This window comes from Triturus cristatus, chromosome 10, assembly GCF_964204655.1.
Source record: "Triturus cristatus chromosome 10, aTriCri1.1, whole genome shotgun sequence".
Lineage (NCBI taxonomy): Eukaryota > Metazoa > Chordata > Amphibia > Caudata > Salamandridae > Triturus > Triturus cristatus.
In genome coordinates this window covers 419,702,316-419,715,539 of record NC_140593.1, presented here as the reverse complement: position 1 = coordinate 419,715,539, position 13,224 = coordinate 419,702,316, and the positions used below count along the sequence as shown (strand labels likewise).

Here is a 13,224-nt window from a genome sequence, read left to right as displayed (position 1 = left end):
TATTGCTTTGGTTGAGTTTATTTGCCCACTGGGAAAATCCACAACAATATCATATATTCCCATTACAATCACAACAAGAAAATCTGCTACTTTTGATTAGCTAAAAATAGGCAGATGGAGACCTCCTCCTGCTGGCCCTAACTTTCACTCATCTTCCCCTAATACTCCTCATTCAAATGGATTGGTCAGCAGAGTTGTAAATCTGTTTTTGCCCATTGCGATGGTATATTCAAGATAGACTGTTGCTATGAAAAAGCAACAAACTTTCTAAAGAAATTTAGCATATGTTCCTACATGTTCTCCATAAGTGAAATTCCTTTTAATTTCACAGAATAACAAAAAAAGAAAAAGGATATTTTTTTGGAGGCGCCCTAGCCCTCCACAGGCACCCTGTCGAGCAAATCGAGTTGAAGTGCTGGAAGCCCCACCAGAGAGGCAAATTGAAAATGTGTTAAAGGTATTGTTTATTACTCTTTCTGTAAGACATATTTACTTAAAGGTGGTCATGTTTACATGAACATGCAAAATACACAACATCAAGAAGTATATGTGGAATATTCATAACGTGCTCTTGTTTCTTTTGTTTCTTAAGTACCTCCCCTACTGGTTCTTCCATGCATAACGGACCCACTGTACAGCTCGATTCTAATGCTTTCGCGATAAAGATTTCACTGCAACATCCCTCAGTAGTATCTTGTTCCTGATGTTGCCTTTCTTTTATATTATTTTTGTTACCTATTTGCTGCACACCATAGATCTGTGCCAATCAAATTATGTATAACTAATAAAAATGGACCTGCATTATGTTTATGTTACCCTTTCATTTCATGGCAGCCCCTCGTGACATGGAAGGTCTGTTAGATCTAATTGAATTACTTGGTGAATGCTTGATCTGTGCCAGACTTGATTGGATTCCAACTTGCACCTCGTAACATCCCTGTTATCTACATGGAAGTGATATGATAATCATATCATGGATGCTAGGGTGGCTGATGTTGGGATCTAATTTTCAGTATTTACAGGTAAGGAAACTCTATGTAAAAGAAATCTAAATTGAACTAATTACCTTTTTTCACTAGCTACCTATTCAAAATTTGTGATGATATTCACATATCCACATACATGAAGTGAATCCAAATATTACTCCTTTTTTACTCTTGAGGTTTCCAAGCCACATTTTCAGGATATTAAAAAAATTAAAACCTACATAAAGTGAATTTAAATAGAACTAATTCTTATTCAACAGTTAATTATGAAAATCTGACATAGACTCTCCCTACCTAGATCTAATATGATCAGAATTAGACATGCTTAGTCTAAAGTGAAAATATTTACCACCAGGGATCAGATAGTAGACTTGTGTCATATCAAACCTCTTGTAGAGCATGTATATGTAATTTCATGGCCTTAGGCACAATTGTGCATTTGTTAGAATATGCAGCTTATTCGGAGATTCTCAGTCAAAATGTGTATTAGGGTAACTGACAGACTTCTCTTGTGGGTTTTACAAGAAAGTGTATGTTTGACATAGAATAATGTTGCTTTGTGTTGGCAAATGCACCCAAATTTTGCTGCACATCATTTGTCTTGAATTACCTTGATTGTTATATAATCTACTTCTTTTTAATTATTAAAAAAAAATCAAAATTACCCTATAGCTTCATGTTTATTTAATACTATTGCATTTTTGGATCTGTTTTCAAGAAACATCTGCTTGACTCCATAATCACAGTATTTTGTTCAGCTTTGACATTTTTAATAATGTGTTGTGACTATTTTTTTTATTGTGAAAGAGCCTAATTAACTATATACTCAGTCTAACCTTTGTTTCGTTTCCTTATTGCATTAGGAATGACTGATTAATTTCAAGGTTTTTGCTTATGCTGTGGCTTTGTGGCAGACCCGGTGTATTATCCTTTTGTTGTCCTGATGTGCTTGAAATCAATGATTGTATTTTCACTACAACTTTGTTTCCCTGAGTTTATTGAGAACTTATGACTGTTTCTTTGCTGGGAAAAAAAAATCTGAATTGACTTGCACACTAATATTGCACCCATTCTTACTGGCATACTTGTTTGCTTGACCTTTGCTGATAGTAAAATTCCAGATACAAGAAGATGTACAGGAAAAGGTTTACGTTCAGGGAAGAACAATACCTTTATGCTTGATCCTATCAGTGTGTAGATATTACTTATTGGGTCATGCCTGTGTTTTGATTGCCATGTGAGAGCTATTGATTCACTTCTCACATTGTTGGAAATATCCATAGGAGAAATGGACTAAACCAAATGGAAATGTCTGTCATTTAAAATAAAGTTGAGAAAATGAAGAGGTGGGTGAACTCAACGAAAGTGCTAGCAAGGATAATAAAGTAGATACTAACTACAAAAGTGTTGCATTTATATTCCTGATGCAGCAATAAATAAACTTGAGAATTATTGCCAGTGTCAGGGTCTATGCTCTGAAAAATAATGCTCCTTAACTCAGACTGAGAAAGAAGCAGATGGAGAGGTATAGTACACTTCGGGAACCTTCACCAACTTCCTCTTCATAGACCACACAGTGAACTGCATTGGAGGAGATTCCACAAGCTCTTGAAAAACAATTGCTGCTAATAGGTAGAGACCTTTCCATAGGAGAGCAAATGTCATACATATAGATAGGAACCCTTACAATGTCTTTATACTTATAGCTTTCAAGCCGTGGATAACAGAAAAGGAGCCTAATAAGGGGGAAATGGTTTGCTTCCCTCAGTGATTTACCTGATTCAGTCAACTGACTCCCTAAAACAGTGCATGATGTAAGGAAAGGATGTCTTTCTAAGTCTTTCACCAGTATAAAAAACACCAGCTCATGTGGAATGCTTTCGTTTTTAACAATGTACATTCTAGAGCAGCTACACCAAGGAATTATTTTGAGTCTTTAATTGCTGGTAGTACCAAGCACTTGACTTTTGGATTACTGCTGGCAGCTTGGAAGACTAAAGCAAGGGCAGTTATCTTTCATTTTTGGGGACACCATTGCATGTAAGTACTCCACTGTTTTCATGTTTGTGGAAGTGTTATTACTTCTTCACATAGGTTTTGGGAAAGGGTTGGTATACAGATGAGAGAAGCTAAAATTATAGCTCATTTTTGGACCTCATTATAAGAGGACTGAATTGAGTGTAGAGTAGGGAGATCTGCAAGGACTGCAGACTCTTTCAAGCTACTTGTAGCTTGACAGCAAGCTCTTCGTCACTGTCATTGTTTTTGGAAAGATGAGCAAAAATCAGAGAAAACACAAAACAATTTGGGAGGAATGTTTAAAATAGTCTAAATCACAAGCAATCTCAGTGAGTAGCATCCCAAACCACTATATTTGGTCCTCTGTGCCTCTCTAGCCAAAGGCCACTCCTATGCAAGTCAGTACTGACCCTGCTCCATATAGATACAGTGCATCCTGAACTGGCAGGTTAGGCCACCTACACAAGAGAACACAGGTAAACCTAAATTGGTTTATACCTTGTTAGAACTCGCTTCTGGAAAGCTGGTAAATTCTAACCCTAATTGATAGGCAATCAATGTACTTGAATCACCTGAGGGTGTGATCCATCTTTTTCCCCACTGTTTATTATTTAACTCTAAAATTCTAACTCTGTTTCATAGGCAATCATTGTACTTGAATCACCTGAGGGTGTCATCCATCGTTTCCATTGTTCATTGTTAACTCTTTTTGAAACTTCCCAGACTTCTCTAAAGAGAGACTCCATAGGCTTGGGTTAAGAGAGGATTGAGCCCAGAAGGAATGATGTGAAGTGTGAGCGTCACTTTATGAAAGTTTAACAGGAAATGTTCCTTACCTAAGGATTCAATATAATAAATATGTTTGTAGGTGCAAGCTTTACTTATCCTAGTAACAAGAAAGAAGGTCAAAACCTGTTCTTTAAAAGAATCACCAGTAGTTCACCTCAGAAGTCTTCAGCTATGATTAGCTGAGTTTTAGAGAATGATACTAAGATATAGATGATGAGCTCTTGGAGTTTGATCCTTACATGTGGTTAGTCTGCAACCTCTCAAAATGGATGATGGTATTCTGGCCTCACTCAAATGCTGCAAAAACAAAGCTAATACGTTTTTGTCACTTATCATCAGACCAGTTCGATGAAGCTCTTCTCGTTGATCCCTTCTCTTTTCTCAAGCAGAACATGACCCTGGCACGCAAATTATAAAAAGTAGCAGAAGGTTTTGATAATGCACTGTAAAGTAGTCCCAAGCCATCTGTTGACAAAAAAACAATAGAAAATACATTGTCTCTTCTTTATGGTTAACAGTTAAAATTAGTTACAGACTTCACAATGAATCTGCATACATTAATGAGCTGGAGATATGGGCTCCCTTGCTTACCCAGACCATAAACACAACTGTCAGGGCGCCTACTCCTTGTGAACCACAATTACTCTCCAGTGTTCACAAAGGGGACAAGAACAATCGCAAGTTTTATTGGGTGGGTTGTTCTTGATAGACTGACAGCTTGGGCTGCAGAGAATGATATTTTATCTGACCTTCAATATGGATTTATACCCATCAGGGTGACAAATGATCAATGCTTGAATTTATATTTGATCGTTAATCAGTACACTGTTGTAAGACCAAGCTTGATCCATGGCCAGGCTTAACTTTGGCCTTCAACAGAGTAAATCGGTCCAAACTATGGAACTTTCTTCTCTCATTCAGTATGGACCCAGATATAAAAGATTTCTTGGGGGATCGTCATATGATACAGCTGCCTCAATTTGAAATTCCAGAGATTCTTCTTGTTTGTGACCTTTTAGTACAAACTGAGGAGTCTGTCAAGGATGTATTTTGGCCCAGCTCTTATTTCCCCTGAATATAAATACACATTATTAGCATAAGGAGCAGATGGTCCTCCTGATGGAAAACAACCCTTAACAGCATTACTGTGCATATCACAGGGTTCATTTAGCTAGAACTGTATTGGGCCTGCAAACTCTATTAGATTTGTTTGTTGTTTTATGAATGATAAGGACCTGGCCACCAATTTTACAAGTCTTTAGTCATGACAGTAGGTTTCAGGCCAAGTAAATCTTAACAAAATTCCAGGTGCAGGCTGGACACTAATGAAGGTCTCAACCGTCTCATACCTGGGGATCTTGCGTGATTCAAGATTGAATTGTAAGCCCCTCATTGGAGTGAAATGTAATGAATTATTGAGGGTGATTTCATCGGTTTCAGGTTTTTCGGAGATTTAGGTGCATGGAAGTTTTGCACAAAAACTAACAGTGATTGGGAGATCCTCCCTGGATCGTGTACATACATCAGAGGGCAGAAGCAACCTAGTAATACACTAGGGGGACGGGCCAACTAGAAAAACAGGCATTGTCCGGTTGTGGGACAACAATGGAAGAAGATGAGGAGCGCAGGGCAGCAGCGAAAATGATGTTCACTAGGAAACAAAATCCTTCCAATACAAACAAAGAGAAAGAAATGCAATCACACTCGAAGGATGATAAACTTAAACGGTATGAGAAACTGAGAAGATCAGAGATCAGTAAGTGGTGGGAGGCCACATCCTTGCAACATTATGTCGATCAAAGTATGGTTCCAAGAGGACTCCGTATCTTCACGACACCGACATATGAAAAACCCAATCCTATGATTCTGGAAGAATGGTCAACCAATTCTGCATTAAGTTCTAGGAGAATGTTGGAAATCCTTGTGAAATATGCCTGGCTAGATAGAGAGGAGCTGTTAACCCCTTCCCTGCTCATGACGGAACCACTCCGTCATGAGCCACGGGTGCCGTGTGCTCATGACGGAGTGGTTCCGTCATGCTGCGGCCGTTGGCGGCCGCTCCGCCCACGCGGCGCTAATTCCCCGCCTGTGCGGGTGATTAGCGCCGTGGGCGGAATCATGACGAAACCACTCCGTCATGAGCACAGCTCAACCGTGACTCATGACGGAGTGGTTCCGTCATGAGCACGGCGCCACCGCAGTGCCCCCAAACCCCCCCCCCCCCCCCCGCGCCGCCGCGGAATTCCCACCGCGGCGATGGGGTTAAAGGAAATTAAAGAATTATTGGAAGAACTAAAAAGTAGTATGGACGCTGATAACTTGAACATGTCACTTACTACTATCAAAGAAAGGCTGAATAGACATGAGGAAGATATTAAGGCACGAAAAGAAAGGAAACTTAATCGTGATTATGATGACTACGATAGTGGTCGTATTCTAACTTTCAGCCATAAATATGACCATTTGTACAGAAATGAGAACTCTGAGCCAGTAACATCAAGTGGGGTGACAGAAAAACCGACTGTAGAGATCTCCACAACCAGTGATAGTGAGTCCGATGTATCGGTACAAAATCAGACACCGTTAACAAACAATAAAAAGCAACTCACTTTTTTAGACGAGTACCGGACTCTAAGGCGGGGACGTCTAACTACGAGAGAAACGCCAATACCAAAAGCAAGGGGACAACGGGGACGAGGACAGGGCCGAGGAAGAGGGTACGCAACAACAGAAGAACAAGGCGCAGACAGCGGTGGCAGAAGAGGCAGGGGCCGTGGCGCAATGGGAACCAACAAAGCGCGCACCAGAAGAGCATACTGATGGATGACGGAATGGTGAACAGAACTATTATTAATTTATCAAAAAGAACTTTAACCATGATTGAATAAAGAACTCTCTGCCTTGGTTTATCATTCTGTCCATCCTATCCCTCTGAGTATGCTGATGTACGCATTGATGTTTTCAAATACGTAAGGAAACTCAAACTACAAAAGTGGCATAAACTTAAGGGCAGTAGAGAGGGTCAAGTGCACAGTGGGGCTTGCAACACTGATAGTTATGATTTTAATATTCATGATACTGAGATACTCAGCACAGTGGTTTAATTAGGACAAACTGTTGTAAGTGCAGATAGTGCTGTTTCTTCCATACAATTACTAACAGAGTTGGACATCATCACCGATGCCTTGGCTGACACTGCCTTTAGACCCAAATCAACCTTTTTACCCACTCTTCCCCATGACAATCTGGATACTTTACCTGATATTGTTAACAAGTCACTTGCTCAGTCTACGTACAGTAGAAAAAAATCCCAAAATAATGAAAAATGCAATCTTACACACGAACAGAGACAGGCCCTTAAATCTCTGATGGACGATGACAGTATTGTCATTCGTCCAGCAGACAAAGGGGGCAATATTGTTGTGCTCAGTCGGGAACTATATTTGGAAGAGGCTGAAAGACAACTAAAAGATGACATGTTTTATGAATCTGTAGGTTATGACAGATACAATATCAGTATTACCAACATTTGGGAACGTCTGATTGAATGGAAAGATAAGGGCATATTGACTTGGGAGGAATTCGGCTATTTAAAGTGTGATTATCCGGTCCTCCCAGTACTATACCTGCTCCCTAAAGTCCACAAAGATGCCACTAAACCACCAGGTTGACCCATTGTGTCATCACGTGGGAGTGTGACAGAACACATATCGAAATACATTGATTATTTCTTGAGAGGATTTGTGATCAACCTTGACAGCTATGTCAACGATACTAAGGATTTTCTCAATAAAGTAGAAAATTTGTTATGGGATACAGACTCGTTGTTCATTACTTTGGACGTACAGAGTCTATATACCATTATCAATCATCAAAAAGGCTTAACAGCATGTGGAGTGTATTTGGGGACAAGACACATCAGATTCCGGGGACATACACAGATGCTACTTGACATGACAGAGTACTGTTTGACCAATAACATCTTTTTGTTCAACGGTGCTTTGTTTCGTCAGATCAACGGTACAGCGATGGGATCCTGTTTTGCTCCCAGTTTCGTGAATTTATTCATGGGAAACTGGGAGGAAAACATTCACTCTGACCCCGCCCTACAAGATGAAGTTGAACATGTGGCAATGTGGCTACACTACATTGATGATTTATTTATAATTTGGAAGGGGACAGAGTGTGAAGCCCTTAATTTCATCAAGAAGCTTAATGACAATGATCGAAATATTTTTCTCAGTGGCAACATCAGTAGAACTGAAACAGAATACCTGGACGTCAAACTACAGGTTAAGGGCAACAAGGTAATTACGTCGTTACACCGCAAAGCAACCGCAGGTAACAGTGTCCTACATGCCCTCAGCAGTCATCCCGAGACCTTGAAGTGGAGCATTCCATATGGGGAACTGCTGAGGGCAAAAAGGAATTGCAACTGCTGGGGTCAAAAAGCAATTGCAACTCTGACGATACCTACCACATTGAAAGCAAAATCATAGCAGACCGTTTCAGGGAGAGAGGTTATCCTAATTGGGTAGTCAGGATGGCATTGAGCAGAGTGGAGAAAGTTGATAGGGCATCGACAATTTCTGACAAGCCTTCCACTGATGAGAAACAAGCTCAGGATGATACTCACTTACAGTTCTGATGCACAGGCCATCAAAAGGATTATGGCCAAAAATTGGGGTATCCTCAGAAATGACATGGTGATAGGGGATTCCATTCCGATCAGACCATGCATCACATATCGTAGAGGGAGGAATATCAGGGACATGCTTGTCCATAGTGATATCACCACTTATCCACCTGACAGCATGAAGGGCCTTGAAGGTTTCTTTCCTTGTGGCCATTGCAAGACAGGTGAGCCATAATGGGGTCAATAAAAACATCACCCAGTTTCTTACTTGTAGCTCCATGTTTGTGATTTATGCAATAGAATGTACATGCAAACTTTGGTACATAGGCAGCACTACATGTATGGCCAAAAAGAGAATCCTAGAACACACTCCTGCGATTACTAATTATGACCCTAAGTATCCTGTGGCCCGACATTTTAGGGAGAGGCATTTCTCTAACACTAAGGAATTAAGTTATATCATCCTTTAACAGATTAGTAAAAGTCCGAGGGGGGGGCAACAGGATACTGAAACTACGACAAAGAGAGTCCAAGCTATTGACTTCCAGACCAAAGTGCCGGGAGGGTTGAATCAGGAAGAAAGAGTAACTGTCTTTATTCTATTATGACAACATTATTTCGCATGTACGTATGTATGTCGAAATGCTTGTCTCTTATACGGTCTTTACAGGTATATGCATATTGTGTTGAACATTGTATCATGGTTCTGTAGCTCTGCATCTATCTTTCATGAAGTACAATGTGCCCTTGATGGTATAAGACACTTTGAAAAGTGAAGATGTTATTGTAAACTTTAGGATTAGATGTCCTTTTTTAATAGCGATATCTTAATGCACATTTTTTGTCTTTTTCTTCTTCTTCTTTCTCTTTCTCTACTTCACAGATGGAAAGGATTTGCTTATTCACCGATATTCACTACACATATGGTCTCCAATTTCCTCTTTCCTTTAGTTTGTTTCTTAAGAGCACGTTCACGATTATGTTTATGACAGCACTACTTTGCAGCATGGGGTCGGCTACGACAAGTGCGGCGGACTTGTGCTATTCCTTGTGCACTGTGCTCATTATTGCTACACGACACCATTTGGTTATGATTTACAAGGTTTTTTCAGCAGTTTAACACAGCATAAGTTGAACGACATGTTTCATATGTTCACATCTGTACTTACAGTGTGTTGAGATAGATATATATTGTTCATAGGGACAGCGACGGGCCACTCGGTAATACTCTGCTGCTCTTGTGTTGGGGGAGATATGTATTGTACCATTGGGCGATACAGTATACAGTCTATATGACATAGAGCAACTTTCTGTCTGATATGCAATAGGATGCTTTAGGACTTTGCGAATGAAAAATAACTTTATTGACAAATAGACAAGTCCCGTCACTCACGCAAGATGCGTGAGTCGGCACTAGCCAACATTGTTGATTATCAACATCGTTGTAGGCGGGAGTTTAGTCCTAATATCATACGACTAAGATTGCAAGATCGCATGTGGCGAGTAATGATACATGTTATCATGGGTTAGACTGCTTCATTCAATTTCATTATTATTTTCTATATTTATTCGTCATTGATCGTCATGTGCGATGTTTATTATTTCCCTATGCAATTTCGTCATATTTATGTGCATGTAAGAGTAGAGATATATTGACTTCACTAAACAATGGCGTGGACGATCGTACGGAAATTATAGCAAGATGATTACCTAATTTTTTCTAACATGGCATTTAAAGTATGTACCATCGCAATATGTCCGCTGCATTAACCACGATATAAACGTCAATTGTATGCATCAAGGAAACCCCATTTATGCTGTGCTGATTTTGTTGTCTGCTATTCACGTGATCAACCCTCGTCAGAGGTGAAACGTGTTGTGAATTAAACAACGGACACCTTGTGTTTTCGTGTGGTACTTTGTCCTGAGAGCGCGTTTGAATATTAAAGCTTTGAGGAAATGTGTATATATATATATATATTAATACCACAAAGTTCCATTTACCGGGGGCTCCGACCCTGCAGGGCGGGCTTTTAAGGCAGGAATGGAGATCCTGCCGCTTGTAACTCCTCACAACACACACCAAAGCCCAACTCCGTCTTACAGCAAAAAGCCGACTTTATTCGTCTCGAGCACTGCAGCATGTGACACATAAAATAGTCCTGACGCGTTTCAGCGTTGTTCCGCCTTAATCATAGGTAGGTGTGCCTTAATTGTTTCCAAGTGGACTTGGTCCCGCAGCTGCTGAACTGCGGGTCCCAGAATGCACCAGGTAGGTATCGTAGAGTGTGTACTGGATTCGTACCTTACTGCTAAATAGCGTTCTTTCACCCAGCATCACTGATCCTTTCGCCAACCTGACGGTGCATTTGTATTTGTATTGCCAAGTGCTTTATGATGCAGTGTTCCCATAATGTGCGCTTCAGCAGCGAAGTTGTAGGAGAAAGGAAGACACCCTTCTCCTCTCCCTTTCTTCAACGAAGTACCAAATAGCCAAGGAAATCCAGGTATGGCTGGCAACGTTGCAAGCGGGTCATCCCCCTCCATTCTATAATACCACAAAGTTCCATTTACCGGGGGCTCCGACCCTGCAGGGCGGGCTTTTAAGGCAGGAATGGAGATCCTGCCGCTTGTAACTCCTCACAACACACACCAAAGCCCAACTCCGTCTTACAGCAAAAAGCCGACTTTATTCGTCTCGAGCACTGCAGCATGTGACACATAAAATAGTCCTGACGCGTTTCAGCGTTGTTCCGCCTTAATCATAGGTAGGTGTGCCTTAATTGTTTCCAAGTGGACTTGGTCCCGCAGCTGCTGAACTGCGGGTCCCAGAATGCACCAGGTAGGTATCGTAGAGTGTGTACTGGATTCGTACCTTACTGCTAAATAGCGTTCTTTCACCCAGCATCACTGATCCTTTCGCCAACCTGACGGTGCATTTGTATTTGTATTGCCAAGTGCTTTATGATGCAGTGTTCCCATAATGTGCGCTTCAGCAGCGAAGTTGTAGGAGAAAGGAAGACACCCTTCTCCTCTCCCTTTCTTCAACGAAGTACCAAATAGCCAAGGAAATCCAGGTATGGCTGGCAACGTTGCAAGCGGGTCATCCCCCTCCATTCAATAATACCACAAAGTTCCATTTACCGGGGGCTCCGACCCTGCAGGGCGGGCTTTTAAGGCAGGAATGGAGATCCTGCCGCTTGTAACTCCTCACAACACACACCAAAGCCCAACTCCGTCTTACAGCAAAAAGCCGACTTTATTCGTCTCGAGCACTGCAGCATGTGACACATAAAATAGTCCTGACGCGTTTCAGCGTTGTTCCGCCTTAATCATAGGTAGGTGTGCCTTAATTGTTTCCAAGTGGACTTGGTCCCGCAGCTGCTGAACTGCGGGTCCCAGAATGCACCAGGTAGGTATCGTAGAGTGTGTACTGGATTCGTACCTTACTGCTAAATAGCGTTCTTTCACCCAGCATCACTGATCCTTTCGCCAACCTGACGGTGCATTTGTATTTGTATTGCCAAGTGCTTTATGATGCAGTGTTCCCATAATGTGCGCTTCAGCAGCGAAGTTGTAGGAGAAAGGAAGACACCCTTCTCCTCTCCCTTTCTTCAACGAAGTACCAAATAGCCATATATATATATATATTTTTTTTTCTCCAATAGTCCTGTGTTTCAATTGCTGAACAGGTACAGACCACAAAGTGCGCCAAAAGTATAACGTGCTTAATTTATTGTCTCCACGGTCAGCATGACGCGTTTCGGCTGTGAAAACACAGCCTTGATCACATGACCCCTCGGTAAAACACATGATATTTATACAGTGCGTGATTGGATGTTGTCGGTTACAATTACGTTGCATTTGAGAATAGAGCTAAACAAAATACTTCAATTCCAGAAATACCTGTTAAAATCCATAAATATATAAATACCTTAAAAATATGTATCATTCTCATAGTTAAATATGTAAACAACATTTTTAGTAAAAGTGCATAATGCATGAAACAATTACTTTGATGAATAAGCTGTTATTTAAAGCCTACATCACGGGTATAATTATTGCCATAGTGACACGATAAATACCCTATTATATGAATTTCGCTCAATTTAAACAATGCCAAACACGTCGCAACCTACCATCATAAAGTGCAAGTGCTATAATTTCTTACTGTGCAAACATAGTGCAAATGTAATATTCATCACATAAATGATAATATCGTCATATTACATCCAATATCCCAATAATAATGAAAAATAGTGCTTAAAAAAATCTATATAATTGACAAAATCAAATATATATTCGATGCTGAAGAATGACAGTTCCTAACTCAAAGAACAAGATCTATTCATTGGATTTGAGATGATAAAACATAATCCACTTAAAAAACTTTCATGGTCACATACTTAATCATCAAATTAGATTCCCCCAGATCTGAAGTTCCTATCTACAATGGATATAGTAATTCAACAGGCCTAAATGCAGTTACCCTTGAGTGATATACCTATATAGCAATACATAAAAAGAATTCAAATCCTATAAAGTACTTTATAAAAAGACCCTATAAAAAATTGTGTAATATATATATATATGTGTGAAAAAAACCCTCTTGCTTCACAACAAAAAGGTAGGAGTCGCACTCAGGATTGCAGGAAAAGAAAAGAATTATTGACTGACGCGTTTCAACCTCACGGTCTTTGTCAAAGTCACTTCATAGAAAGGAAGTGGCTACATATAAAGGCATTTTTTACAACCAAGCATGACCAAGCAGATTTAAGGATAGACATAGAAAAA

At 40.3% G+C, this 13,224-nt stretch overlaps 1 long non-coding RNA gene across 2 annotated transcripts in view; it reads left to right on the top strand.

Moving 5' to 3' along the window:
• LOC146789549 (uncharacterized) overlaps positions 1–9,667 on the top strand; it is a 41,081-nt gene extending 31,414 nt beyond the window's left edge. The window contains exons 3-4 of one of the 2 annotated variants that reach the window (XR_014969821.1): positions 332–457; positions 9,314–9,667. This is a non-coding gene — a long non-coding RNA (uncharacterized LOC146789549). The remainder of the gene's footprint in view (positions 1–331; positions 458–9,313) is intronic. The other variant, XR_014969822.1, reaches the window with a different exon arrangement.
• The last annotated feature ends 3,557 nt before the right edge of the window (positions 9,668–13,224 follow it).